Source organism: Ascaphus truei, unplaced genomic scaffold, assembly GCF_040206685.1.
Source record: "Ascaphus truei isolate aAscTru1 unplaced genomic scaffold, aAscTru1.hap1 HAP1_SCAFFOLD_1996, whole genome shotgun sequence".
In the NCBI taxonomy this organism is placed as follows: Eukaryota; Metazoa; Chordata; class Amphibia; order Anura; family Ascaphidae; genus Ascaphus; species Ascaphus truei.
Genome location: NW_027454904.1, coordinates 16,732 through 32,500, shown reverse-complemented (window position 1 = coordinate 32,500; position 15,769 = coordinate 16,732).

The following is a 15,769-nucleotide window of genomic DNA, read 5'->3' as shown; positions in this document are numbered from 1 at the left end:
CCTCCCCCTATAACTGTCCTGTACCTATCTCTCCTATATTACAGGGACCCGCCCCCTATAACTGTCCTGTACCTATCTCTCCTCTATTACAGGGACCCCTCCCCCTATAACTGTCCTGTACCTATCTCTCCTCTATTACAGGGACCCTCCCCCTATAACTGTCCTGTACCTATCTCTCCTCTATTACAGGGACCCTCCCCCTATAACTGTCCTGTACTTATCTCTCCTCTATTACAGGGACCCCTCCCCCTATAACTGTCCTGTATCTATCTCTCCTCTATTACAGGGACCCCTCCCCCTATAACTGTCCTGTACCTATCTCTCCTCTATTACAAGGACCCCTCCCCTCTATAACTGTCCTGTACCTATCCCTCCTCTATTACAGGGACCCCTCCCCCTATAACTGTCCTGTACCTATCTCTCCTCTATTACAGGGACCCTCCCCCTATAACTGTCCTGTACCTATCTCTCCTCTATTACAGGGACCCTCCCCCTATAACTGTCCTGTACCTATCTCTCCTCTATTACAGGGACCCCTCCCCCTATAACTGTCCTGTACCTATCTCTCCTCTATTACAGGGACCCTCCCCCTATAACTGTCCTGTACCTATCACTCCTCTATTACAGGGACCCCTCCCCCCTATAACTGTCCTGTACCTATCCCTCCTCTATTACAGGGACCCCCCCCACTATAACTGTCCTGTACCTATCTCTCCTCTATTACAGGGACACCTCCCCCTATAACTGTCCTGTTCCTATCTCTCCTCTATTACAGGGACCCCTCCCCCTATAACTGTCCTGTACCTATCCCTCCTCTATTACAGGGACCCTTCCTCCTATAACTGTCCTGTACCTATCTCTCCTCTATTACAGGGACCCCTCCCCCTATAACTGTCATGTACCTATCCCTCCTCTATTACAGGGACCCCTCCCCCTATAACTGTCCTGTACCTATCTCTCCTCTATTACAGGGACCCCTCCCCCTATAACTGTCCTGTACCTATCTCCCTCTATTACAGGGACCCCTTCCCCCTATAACTGTCCTGTACCTATCTCTCCTCTATTACAGGGACCCTCCCCCTATAACTGTCCTGTACCTATCTCTCCTCTATTACAGGGACCCGCCCCCTATAACTGTCCTGTACCTATCTCTCCTCTATTACAGGGACCCCCCCACTATAACTGTTCTGTACCTATCTCTCCTCTATTACAGGGACCCCTCCCCCTATAACTGTCCTGTATCTATCTCTCCTCTATTACAGGCCCCTCCCCCGATAACTGTCCTGTACCTATCTCTCCTCTATTACAGGGACCCCTCCCCCTATAACTGTCCTGTACCTATCTCTCCTCTATTACAGAGACCCCTCCCCCTATAACTGTCCTGTACCTATCTCTCCTCTATTACAGGGACCCCTCCCCTATAACTGTCCTGTACCTATCTCTCCTCTATTACAGGGACCCTCCCCCTATAACTGTCCTGTACCTATCCCTCCTCTACTACAGGGACCCCTCCCCCTATAACTGTCCTGTACCTATCTCTCCTCTATTACAGGGACCCCTCCCCCTATAACTGTCCTGTACCTATCTCTCCTCTATTACAGGGACCCCTCCCCCTATAACTGTCCTGTACCTATCTCTCCTCTATTACAGGGACCCTCCCCCTATAACTGTCCTGTACATATCTCTCCTCTATTACAGGGACCCCTCCCCCTATAACTGTCCTGTACCTATCTCTCCTCTATTACAGGGACCCCTCCCCCTATAACTGTCCTGTACCTATCTCTCCTCTATTACAGGGACCCCTCCCCCTATAACTGTCCTGTACCTATCTCTCTATTACAGGGACCCTCCCCCTATAACTGTCCTGTATCTATCACTCCTCTATTACAGGGACCCCTCCCCCTATAACTGTCCTGTACCTATCTCTCCTCTATTACAGGGACCCCTCCCCCTATAACTGTCCTGTACCTATCTCTCCTTTATTACAGGGACCCCTCCCCTATAACTGTCCTGTACCTATCTCTCCTCTATTACAGAGGACCCTCCCCCTATAACTGTCCTGTACCTATCTCTCCTCTATTACAGGGACCCCTCCCCCTATAACTGTCCTGTACCTATCTCTCCTCTATTACAGGGACCCCTCCCCCTATAACTGCACTGTACCTATCCCTCCTCTATTACAGGGACCCCTCCCCCTATAACTGTCCTGTACCTATCTCTCCTCTATTACAGGGACCCCTCCCCCTATAACTGCCCTGTACCTATCTCTCCTCTATTACAGGGCCCCTCCCCCTATAACTGTCCTGTACCTATCTCTCCTCTATTACAGGACCCCTCCCCCTATAACTGTCCTGTACCTATCCCTCCTCTATTACAGGGACCCTCCCCCTATAACTGTCCTGTACCTATCCCTCCTCTATTACAGGGACCCCCCCCCCCCCTATAACTGTCCTGTACCTATCTCTCCTCTATTACAGGGACCCCCCCCTATAACTGTCCTGTACCTATCTCTCCTCTATTACAGGGACCCCCCCTATAACTGTCCTGTACCTATGTCTCCTCTATTACAGGGACCCCTCCCCCTATAACTGTCCTGTACCTATCTCTCCTCTATTACAGGGACCCTCCCCCCTATAACTGTCCTGTACCTATCCCTCCTCTATTACAGGGACCCTCCCCCTATAACTGTCCTGTACCTATCTCTCCTCTATTACAGGGACCCCTCCCCTATAACTGTCCTGTACCTATCTCTCCTCTATTACAGGGACCCTCCCCCTATAACTGTCCTGTACCTATCTCTCCTCTATTACAGGGACCCCTCCCCCTATAACTGTCCTGTACCTATCTCTCCTCTATTACAGGGACCCCTCCCCATATAACTGTCCTGTACCTATCCCTCCTCTATTACAGGGACCCCTCCCCCTATAACTGTCCTGTACCTATCTCTCCTCTATTACAGGGACCCCTTCCCCTATAACTGTCCTGTACCTATCCCTCCTCTATTACAGGGGCCCCTCCCCCTATAACTGTCCTGTACCTATCTCTCCTCTATTACAGGGACCCCTCCCCTATAACTGTCCTGTACCTATCCCTCTATTACAGGGACCCCTCCCCCTATAACTGTCCTGTACCTATCTCTCCTCTATTACAGGGACCCTCCTCCTATAACTGTCCTGTACCTATCTCCCCTCTATTACAGGGACCCCTCCCCCTATAACTGCCCTGTACCTATCCCTCCTCTATTACAGGGACCCCTCCCCTATAACTGTCCTGTACCTATCTCTCCTCTATTACAGGGACCCCTCCCCCTATAACTGTCCTGTACCTATCTCTCCTCTATTACAGGGACCCCCCCCCTATAACTGTCCTGTACCTATCTCTCCTCTATTACAGGGACCCCTCCCCCTATAACTGTCCTGTACCTATCTCTCCTCTATTACAGGGACCCCTCCCCCTATAACTGTCCTGTACCTATCCCTCCTCTATTACAGGGTCCCCTCCCCCTATAACTGTCCTGTACCTATCTCTCCTCTATTACAGGGACCCCTCCCCCTATAACTGTCCTGTACCTATCTCTCCTCTATTACAGGGACCCCCTCCCCTATAACAGTCCTGTACCTATCTCTCCTCTATTACAGGGACCCCTCCCCCTATAACTGTCCTGTACCTATCCCTCCTCTATTACAGGGACCCCTCCCCCTATAACTGTCCTGTACCTATCTCTCCTCTATTACAGGGACCCCTCCCCCTATAACTGTCCTGTACCTATCCCTCCTCTATTACAGGGGCCCTCCCCCTATAACTGTCCTGTACCTATCTCTCTATTACAGGGACCCCTCCCCCTATAACTGTCCTGTACCTATCCCTCCTCTATTACAGGGTCCCCTCCCCCTATAACTGTCCTGTACCTATCTCTCTATTACAGGGACCCCTCCCCTATAACTGTCCTGTACCTATCTCTCCTCTATTACAGGGACCCCTCCCCCTATAACTGTCCTGTACCTATCTCTCCTCTATTACAGGGACCCCTCCCCCTATAACTGTCCTGTACCTATCCCTCCTCTATTACAGGGACCCCTCCCCCTATAACTGTCCTGTACCTATGTCTCCTCTATTACAGGGACCCCTCCCCCTATAACTGTCCTGTACCTATCTCTCCTCTATTACAGGGACCCTCCCCCTATAACTGTCCTGTACCTATCCCTCCTCTATTACAGGGACCCTCCCCCCTATAACTGTCCTGTACCTATCTCTCCTCTATTACAGGGACCCCTCCCCTATAACTGTCCTGTACCTATCTCTCCTCTATTACAGGGACCCTCCCCCTATAACTGTCCTGTACCTATCTCTCCTCTATTACAGGGACCCCTCCCCCTATAACTGTCCTGTACCTATCTCTCCTCTATTACAGGGACCCCTCCCCATATAACTGTCCTGTACCTATCCCTCCTCTATTACAGGGACCCCTCCCCCTATAACTGTCCTGTACCTATCTCTCCTCTATTACAGGGACCCCTTCCCCTATAACTGTCCTGTACCTATCCCTCCTCTATTACAGGGGCCCCTCCCCCTATAACTGTCCTGTACCTATCTCTCCTCTATTACAGGGACCCCCTCCCCTATAACTGTCCTGTACCTATCCCTCTATTACAGGGACCCCTCCCCCTATAACTGTCCTGTACCTATCTCTCCTCTATTACAGGGACCCTCCTCCTATAACTGTCCTGTACCTATCTCCCCTCTATTACAGGGACCCCTCCCCCTATAACTGCCCTGTACCTATCCCTCCTCTATTACAGGGACCCCTCCCCTATAACTGTCCTGTACCTATCTCTCCTCTATTACAGGGACCCCTCCCCCTATAACTGTCCTGTACCTATCTCTCCTCTATTACAGGGACCCCCCCCTATAACTGTCCTGTACCTATCTCTCCTCTATTACAGGGACCCCTCCCCCTATAACTGTCCTGTACCTATCTCTCCTCTATTACAGGGACCCCTCCCCCTATAACTGTCCTGTACCTATCCCTCCTCTATTACAGGGTCCCCTCCCCCTATAACTGTCCTGTACCTATCTCTCCTCTATTACAGGGACCCCTCCCCCTATAACTGTCCTGTACCTATCTCTCCTCTATTACAGGGACCCCTCCCCTATAACAGTCCTGTACCTATCTCTCCTCTATTACAGGGACCCCTCCCCCTATAACTGTCCTGTACCTATCCCTCCTCTATTACAGGGACCCCTCCCCCTATAACTGTCCTGTACCTATCTCTCCTCTATTACAGGGACCCCTCCCCCTATAACTGTCCTGTACCTATCCCTCCTCTATTACAGGGGCCCTCCCCCTATAACTGTCCTGTACCTATCTCTCTATTACAGGGACCCCTCCCCCTATAACTGTCCTGTACCTATCCCTCCTCTATTACAGGGTCCCCTCCCCCTATAACTGTCCTGTACCTATCTCTCTATTACAGGGACCCCTCCCCTATAACTGTCCTGTACCTATCCCTCCTCTATTACAGGGACCCCTCCCCCTATAACTGTCCTGTACCTATCTCTCCTCTATTACAGGCCCCCCCCCCCCCCCTATAACTGTCCTGTACCTATCCCTCCTCTATTACAGGCCCCTCCCCCTATAACTGTCCTGTACCTATCTCCTCTATTACAGGGACCCCTCCCCCTATAACTGTCCTGTACCTATCCTCTCCTCTATTACAGGACCCCTCCCCCTATAACTGTCCTGTACCTATCTCTCCTCTATTACAGGGACCCCTCCCCCTATAACTGTCCTGTACCTATCTCTCCTCTATTACAGGGACCCCTCCCCCTATAACTGTCCTGTACCTATCTCTCCTCTATTACAGGGACCCCTCCCCCTATAACTGTCCTGTACCTATCCCTCCTCTATTACAGGGACCCCTCCCCCTATAACTGTCCTGTACCTATCCCTCCTCTATTACAGGGACCCCTCCCCCTATAACTGTCCTGTACCTATCTCTCTATTACAGGGACCCCTCCCCCTATAACTGTCCTGTACCTATCCTCCTCTATTACAGGGACCCCTCCCCCTATAACTGTCCTGTACCTATCTCTCCTCTATTACAGGGACCCCTCCCCCTATAACTGTCCTGTACCTATCTCTCCTCTATTACAGGGACCCCTCCCCCTATAACTGTCCTGTACCTATCTCTCCTCTATTACAGGGACCCCTCCCCCTATAACTGTCCTGTACCTATCTCTCCTCTATTACAGGGACCCCTCCCCCTATAACTGTCCTGTACCTATCCCTCCTCTATTACAGGGACCCCTCCCCCTATAACTGTCCTGTACCTATCCCTCCTCTATTACAGGGACCCCTCCCCCTATAACTGTCCTGTACCTATCTCTCCTCTATTACAGGGACCCCTCCCCCTATAACTGTCCTGTACCTATCTCTCCTCTATTACAGGGACCCCTCCCCTATAACTGTCCTGTACCTATCTCTCCTCTATTACAGGGACCCCTCCCCCTATAACTGTCCTGTACCTATCCCTCCTCTATTACAGGGACCCCTCCCCCTATAACTGTCCTGTACCTATCCCTCCTCTATTACAGGGTCCCCTCCCCCTATAACTGTCCTGTACCTATCTCTCTATTACAGGGACCCCTCCCCTATAACTGTCCTGTACCTATCCCTCCTCTATTACAGGGACCCTCCCCCTATAACTGTCCTGTACCTATCTCTCCTCTATTACAGCCCCCCCCCCCTATAACTGTCCTGTACCTATCCCTCCTCTATTACAGGGACCCCTCCCCCTATAACTGTCCTGTACCTATCCCTCCTCTATTACAGGGACCCCTCAACCTATAACTGTCCTGTACCTATCCCTCTATTACAGGGACCCCTCCCCCTATAACTGTCCTGTACCTATCTCTCCTCTATTACAGGGACCCCTCCCCCTATAACTGTCCTGTACCTATCTCTCCTCTATTACAGGGACCCTCCCCCTATAACTGTCCTGTACCTATCTCTCCTCTATTACAGGGACCCCCCCCCCCCTATAACTGTCCTGTACCTATCTCTCCTCTATTACAGGGACCCCTCCCCCTATAACTGTCCTGTACCTATCTCTCCTCTATTACAGGGACCCTCCCCCTATAACTGTCCTGTACCTATCTCTCCTCTATTACAGGGACCCCTCCCCCTATAACTGTCCTGTACCTATCTCTCCTCTATTACAGGGACCCCTCCCAATATAACTGTCCTGTACCTATCCCTCCTCTATTACAGGGGCCTCCCCCTATAACTGTCCTGTACCTATCCCTCCTCTATTACAGCCCCCCCCCCCCCTATAACTGTCCTGTACCTATCCCTCCTCTATTACAGGGACCCTCCCCCTATAACTGTCCTGTACCTATCTCTCCTCTATTACAGGGACCCCTCCCCCTATAACTGTCCTGTACCTATCCCTCTATTACAGGGACCCCTCCCCCTATAACTGTCCTGTACCTATCTCTCCTCTATTACAGGGACCCCTCCCCCTATAACTGTCCTGTACCTATCTCTCCTCTATTACAGGGACCCCTCCCCCTATAACTGTCCTGTACCTATCTCTCCTCTATTACAGGGACCCCTCCCCCTATAACTGTCCTGTACCTATCTCTCCTCTATTACAGGACCCCTCCCCCTATAACTGTCCTGTACCTATCTCTCCTCTATTACAGTGACCCCTCCCCCTATAACTGTCCTGTACCTATCTCTCCTCTATTACAGGGACCCCCCCCCCCCCTATAACTGTCCTGTACCTATCTCTCCTCTATTACAGGGACCCCTCCCCCTATAACTGTCCTGTACCTATCTCTCCTCTATTACAGGGACCCCTCCCCCTATAACTGTCCTGTACCTATCTCTCCTCTATTACAGGGACCCTCCCCCTATAACTGTCCTGTACCTATCTCTCCTCTATTACAGGGACCCCTCCCCCTATAACTGTCCTGTACCTATCCCTCCTCTATTACAGGGACCCCTCCCCCTATAACTGTCCTGTACCTATCTCTCCTCTATTACAGGGACCCCTCCCCCTATAACTGTCCTGTACCTATCTCTCCTCTATTACAGGGACCCCTCCCCTATAACTGTCCTGTACCTATCCCTCCTCTATTACAGGGACCCCTCCCCCTATAACTGTCCTGTACCTATCTCTCCTCTATTACAGGGACCCCTCCCCTATAACTGTCCTGTACCTATCCCTCCTCTATTACAGGGACCCCTCCCCCTATAACTGTCCTGTACCTATCTCTCCTCTATTACAGGGACCCCTCCCCCTATAACTGTCCTGTACCTATCTCTCCTCTATTACAGGGACCCTCCCCCTATAACTGTCCTGTACCTATCCCTCCTCTATTACAGGGACCCCTCCCCCTATAACTGTCCTGTACCTATCTCTCCTCTATTACAGGGACCCCTCCCCCTATAACTGTCCTGTACCTATCCATCCTCTATTACAGGGACCCTCCCCCTATAACTGTCCTGTACCTATCCATCCTCTATTACAGGGACCCCTCCCCCTATAACTGTCCTGTACCTATCTCTCCTCTATTACAGGGACCCCTCCCCCTATAACTGTCCTGTACCTATCCCTCCTCTATTACAGGGACCCCTCCCCCTATAACTGTCCTGTACCTATCTCTCCTCTATTACAGGGACCCCTCCCCCTATAACTGTCCTGTACCTATCTCTCCTCTATTACAGGGACCCTCCCCCTATAACTGTCCTGTACCTATCCCTCCTCTATTACAGGGACCCCTCCCCCTATAACTGTCCTGTACCTATCTCTCCTCTATTACAGGGACCCCTCCCCCTATAACTGTCCTGTACCTATCCATCCTCTATTACAGGGACCCCTCCCCCTATAACTGTCCTGTACCTATCTCTCCTCTATTACAGGGACCCCTCCCCCTATAACTGTCCTGTACCTATCTCTCCTCTATTACAGGGACCCTCCCCCTATAACTGTCCTGTACCTATCTCTCCTCTATTACAGGGACCCCTCCCCCTATAACTGTCCTGTACCTATCTCTCCTCTATTACAGGGACCCTCCCCTATAACTGTCCTGTACCTATCTCTCCTCTATTACAGGGACCCCTCCCCCTATAACTGTCCTGTACCTATCTCTCCTCTATTACAGGGACCCCTCCCCCTATAACTGTCCTGTACCTATCTCTCCTCTATTACAGGGACCCTCCCCCTATAACTGTCCTGTACCTATCTCTCCTCTATTACAGGGACCCCTCCCCCTATAACTGTCCTGTACCTATCCCTCCTCTATTACAGGGACCCCTCCCCCTATAACTGTCCTGTACCTATCTCTCCTCTATTACAGGGACCCCTCCCCCTATAACTGTCCTGTACCTATCTCTCCTCTATTACAGGGACCCCTCCCCCTATAACTGTCCTGTACCTATCCCTCCTCTATTACAGGGACCCCTCCCCCTATAACTGTCCTGTACCTATCCCTCCTCTATTACAGGGACCCCTCCCCCTATAACTGTCCTGTACCTATCTCTCCTCTATTACAGGGACCCTCCCCCTATAACTGTCCTGTACCTATCCCTCCTCTATTACAGGGACCCCTCCCCCTATAACTGTCCTGTACCTATCTCTCCTCTATTACAGGGACCCCTCCCCTATAACTGTCCTGTACCTATCCCTCCTCTATTACAGGGACCCTCCCCCTATAACTGTCCTGTACCTATCTCTCCTCTATTACAGGGACCCCTCCCCTATAACTGTCCTGTACCTATCTCTCCTCTATTACAGGGACCCTCCCCCTATAACTGTCCTGTACCTATCTCTCCTCTATTACAGGGACCCCTCCCCCTATAACTGTCCTGTACCTATCTCTCCTCTATTACAGGGACCCCTCCCCATATAACTGTCCTGTACCTATCTCTCCTCTATTACAGGGACCCCTCCCCCTATAACTGTCCTGTACCTATCTCTCCTCTATTACAGGGACCCCTCCCCCTATAACTGTCCTGTACCTATCCCTCCTCTATTACAGGGGCCCCTCCCCCTATAACTGTCCTGTACCTATCTCTCCTCTATTACAGGGACCCCTCCCCTATAACTGTCCTGTACCTATCCCTCTATTACAGGGACCCCTCCCCCTATAACTGTCCTGTACTTATCTCTCCTCTATTACAGGGACCCTCCTCCTATAACTGTCCTGTACCTATCTCCCCTCTATTACAGGGACCCCTCCCCCTATAACTGCACTGTACCTATCCCTCCTCTATTACAGGGACCCCTCCCCCTATAACTGTCCTGTACCTATCTCTCCTCTATTACAGGGACCCCTCCCCCTATAACTGTCCTGTACCTATCTCTCCTCTATTACAGGGACCCCTCCCCCTATAACTGTCCTGTACCTATCTCTCCTCTATTACAGGGACCCCCCCCTATAACTGTCCTGTACCTATCTCTCCTCTATTACAGGGACCCCTCCCCCTATAACTGTCCTGTACCTATCTCTCCTCTATTACAGGGACCCCTCCCCCTATAACTGTCCTGTACCTATCCCTCCTCTATTACAGGGTCCCCTCCCTCTATAACTGTCCTGTACCTATCTCTCCTCTATTACAGGGACCCCTCCCCCTATAACTGTCCTGTACCTATCTCTCCTCTATTACAGGGCCCCCTCCCCCTATAACTGTCCTGTACCTATCTCTCCTCTATTACAGGGACCCCTCCCCCTATAACTGTCCTGTACCTATCTCTCCTCTATTACAGGGACCCCTCCCCCTATAACTGTCCTGTACCTATCTCTCCTCTATTACAGGGACCCCTCCCCTATAACTGTCCTGTACCTATCTCTCCTCTATTACAGGGACCCCTCCCCCTATAACAGTCCTGTACCTATCTCTCCTCTATTACAGGGACCCCTCCCCCTATAACTGTCCTGTACCTATCCCTCCTCTATTACAGGGACCCCTCCCCCTATAACTGTCCTGTACCTATCTCTCCTCTATTACAGGGACCCCTCCCCCTATAACTGTCCTGTACCTATCCCTCCTCTATTACAGGGGCCCTCCCCCTATAACTGTCCTGTACCTATCTCTCTATTACAGGGACCCCTCCCCCTATAACTGTCCTGTACCTATCCCTCCTCTATTACAGGGTCCCCTCCCCCTATAACTGTCCTGTACCTATCTCTCTATTACAGGGACCCCTCCCCTATAACTGTCCTGTACCTATCCCTCCTCTATTACAGGGACCCTCCCCCTATAACTGTCCTGTACCTATCTCTCCTCTATTACAGGGACCCCTCCCCCTATAACTGTCCTGTACCTATCTCTTCTCTATTACAGGGACCCCTCCCCCTATAACTGTCCTGTACCTATCTCTCCTCTATTACAGGGACCTCTCCCCCTATAACTGTCCTGTACCTATCTCTCCTCTATTACAGGACCCCTCCCCCTATAACTGTCCTGTACCTATCTCTCCTCTATTACAGCCCCCCCCCCCCCCCCTATAACTGTCCTGTACCTATCCCTCCTCTATTACAGGGACCCCTCCCCCTATAACTGTCCTGTACCTATCCCTCCTCTATTACAGGGACCCCTCCCCCTATAACTGTCCTGTACCTATCCCTCCTCTATTACAGGGACCCCTCCCCCTATAACTGTCCTGTACCTATCCCTCCTCTATTACAGGGACCCCTCCCCCTATAACTGTCCTGTACCTATCTCTCCTCTATTACAGGGACCCCTCCCCCTATAACTGTCCTGTACCTATCTCTCCTCTATTACAGGGACCCCTCCCCTATAACAGTCCTGTACCTATCTCTCCTCTATTACAGGGACCCCTCCCCCTATAACTGTCCTGTACCTATCCCTCCTCTATTACAGGGTCCCCTCCCCCTATAACTGTCCTGTACCTATCTTTCTATTACAGGGACCCCTCCCCTATAACTGTCCTGTACCTATCCCTCCTCTATTACAGGGACCCTCCCCCTATAACTGTCCTGTACCTATCCCTCCTCTATTACAGGGACCCCTCCCCCTATAACTGTCCTGTACCTATCCCTCCTCTATTACAGGGACCCCTCCCCCTATAACTGTCCTGTACCTATCCCTCCTCTATTACAGGGACCCCTCCCCATATAACTGTCCTGTACCTATCTCTCCTCTATTACAGGGACCCCTCCCCCTATAACTGTCCTGTACCTATCTCTCCTCTATTACAGGGACCCCTCCCCTATAACAGTCCTGTACCTATCTCTCCTCTATTACAGGGACCCCTCCCCCTATAACTGTCCTGTACCTATCCCTCCTCTATTACAGGGACCCCTCCCCCTATAACTGTCCTGTACCTATCTCTCTATTACAGGGACCCCTCCCCTATAACTGTCCTGTACCTATCCCTCCTCTATTACAGGGACCCTCCCCCTATAACTGTCCTGTACCTATCTCTCCTCTATTACAGCCCCCCCCCCCCCTATAACTGTCCTGTACCTATCCCTCCTCTATTACAGGGACCCCTCCCCCTATAACTGTCCTGTACCTATCCCTCCTCTATTACAGGGACCCCTCAACCTATAACTGTCCTGTACCTATCCCTCTATTACAGGGACCCCTCCCCCTATAACTGTCCTGTACCTATCTCTCCTCTATTACAGGGACCCTCCCCCTATAACTGTCCTGTACCTATCTCTCCTCTATTACAGGGACCCTCCCCCTATAACTGTCCTGTACCTATCTCTCCTCTATTACAGGGACCCCCCCCCCCTATAACTGTCCTGTACCTATCTCTCCTCTATTACAGGGACCCCTCCCCCTATAACTGTCCTGTACCTATCTCTCCTCTATTACAGGGACCCTCCCCCTATAACTGTCCTGTACCTATCTCTCCTCTATTACAGGGACCCCTCCCCCTATAACTGTCCTGTACCTATCTCTCCTCTATTACAGGGACCCCTCCCAATATAACTGTCCTGTACCTATCCCTCCTCTATTACAGGGGCCTCCCCCTATAACTGTCCTGTACCTATCCCTCCTCTATTACAGCCCCCCCCCCCTATAACTGTCCTGTACCTATCCCTCCTCTATTACAGGGACCCTCCCCCTATAACTGTCCTGTACCTATCTCTCCTCTATTACAGGGACCCCTCCCCCTATAACTGTCCTGTACCTATCTCTCCTCTATTACAGGGACCCTCCCCCTATAACTGTCCTGTACCTATCTCTCCTCTATTACAGGGACCCGCCCCCTATAACTGTCCTGTACCTATCCCTCCTCTATTACAGGGACCCCTCCCCCTATAACTGTCCTGTACCTATCTCTCCTCTATTACAGGGACCCCTCCCCCTATAACTGTCCTATACCTATCTCTCCTCTATTACAGGGACCCCTCCCCTATAACTGTCCTGTACCTATCTCGCCTCTATTACAGGGACCCCTCCCACTATAACTGTCCTGTACCTATCCCTCCTCTATTACAGGGACCCCTCCCCCTATAACTGTCCTGTACCTATCTCTCCTCTATTACAGGGACCCCTCCCCCTATAACTGTCCTGTACCTGTCTCTCCTCTATTACAGGGACCCCTCCCCCTATAACTGTCCTGTACCTATCTCTCCTCTATTACAGGGACCCCTCCCCCTATAACTGTCCTGTACCTATCTCTCCTCTATTACAGAGACCCCTCCCCCTATAACTGTCCTGTACCTATCTCTCCTCTATTACAGGGACCCCTCCCCCTATAACTGTCCTGTACCTATCTCTCCTCTATTACAGGGACCCCTCCCCTATAACAGTCCTGTACCTATCTCTCCTCTATTACAGGGACCCCTCCCCATATAACTGTCCTGTACCTATCCCTCCTCTATTACAGGGACCCCTCCCCCTATAACTGTCCTGTACCTATCTCTCTATTACAGGGACCCCTCCCCCTATAACTGTCCTGTACCTATCCCTCCTCTATTACAGGGACCCTCCCCCTATAACTGTCCTGTACCTATCTCTCCTCTATTACAGCCCCCCCCCCCTATAACTGTCCTGTACCTATCCCTCCTCTATTACAGGGACCCCTCCCCCTATAACTGTCCTGTACCTATCCCTCCTCTATTACAGGGACCCCTCAACCTATAACTGTCCTGTACCTATCCCTCTATTACAGGGACCCCTCCCCCTATAACTGTCCTGTACCTATCTCTCCTCTATTACAGGGACCCTCCCCCTATAACTGTCCTGTACCTATCTCTCCTCTATTACAGGGACCCTCCCCCATTAACTGTCCTGTACCTATCTCTCCTCTATTACAGGGACCCCCCCCCCCTATAACTGTCCTGTACCTATCTCTCCTCTATTACAGGGACCCCTCCCCCTATAACTGTCCTGTACCTATCTCTCCTCTATTACAGGGACCCTCCCCCTATAACTGTCCTGTACCTATCTCTCCTCTATTACAGGGACCCCTCCCACTATAACTGTCCTGTACCTATCTCTCCTCTATTACAGGGACCCCTCCCAATATAACTGTCCTGTACCTATCCCTCCTCTATTACAGGGGCCTCCCCCTATAACTGTCCTGTACCTATCCCTCCTCTATTACAGCCCCCCCCCCCTATAACTGTCCTGTACCTATCCCTCCTCTATTACAGGGACCCTCCCCCTATAACTGTCCTGTACCTATCTCTCCTCTATTACAGGGACCCCTCCCCCTATAACTGTCCTGTACCTATCTCTCCTCTATTACAGGGACCCTCCCCCTATAACTGTCCTGTACCTATCTCTCCTCTATTACAGGGACCCCTCCCCCTATAACTGTCCTGTACCTATCTCTCCTCTATTACAGGGACCCGCCCCCTATAACTGTCCTGTACCTATCCCTCCTCTATTACAGGGACCCCTCCCCCTATAACTGTCCTGTACCTGTCTCTCCTCTATTACAGGGACCCCTCCCCCTATAACTGTCCTGTACCTATCTCTCCTCTATTACAGGGACCCCTCCCCCTATAACTGTCCTGTACCTATCTCTCCTCTATTACAGGGACCCCTCCCCCTATAACTGTCCTGTACCTATCTCTCCTCTATTACAGGGACCCTCCCCCTATAACTGTCCTGTACCTATCTCTCCTCTATTACAGGACCCCTCCCCCTATAACTGTCCTGTACCTATCTCTCCTCTATTACAGTGACCCCTCCCCCTATATCTGTCCTGTACCTATCTCTCCTCTATTACAGGGACCCCTCCCCCTATAACTGTCCTGTACCTATCTCTCCTCTATTACAGGGACCCCCCCCCCTATAACTGTCCTGTACCTATCTCTCCTCTATTACAGGGACCCCTCCCCTATAACTGTCCTGTACCTATCTCTCCTCTATTACAGGGACCCCTCTCCCTATAACTGTCCTGTACCTATCTCTCCTCTATTACAGGGACCCCTCCCCCTATAACTGTCCTGTACCTATCTCTCCTCTATTACAGGGACCCCTCCCCCTATAACTGTCCTGTACCTATCCCTGCTCTATTACAGGGACCCCTCCCCCTATAACTGTCCTGTACCTATCTCTCCTCTATTACAGGGACCCCTCCCCTATAACTGTCCTGTACCTATCTCTCCTCTATTACAGGGACCCCTCCCCCTATAACTGTCCTGTACCTATCTCTCCTCTATTACAGGGACCCCTCCCCCTATAACTGTCCTGTACCTATCTCTCCTCTATTACAGGGACCCCCCCCCCCTATAACTGTCCTGTACCTATCTCTCCTCTATTACAGGGACC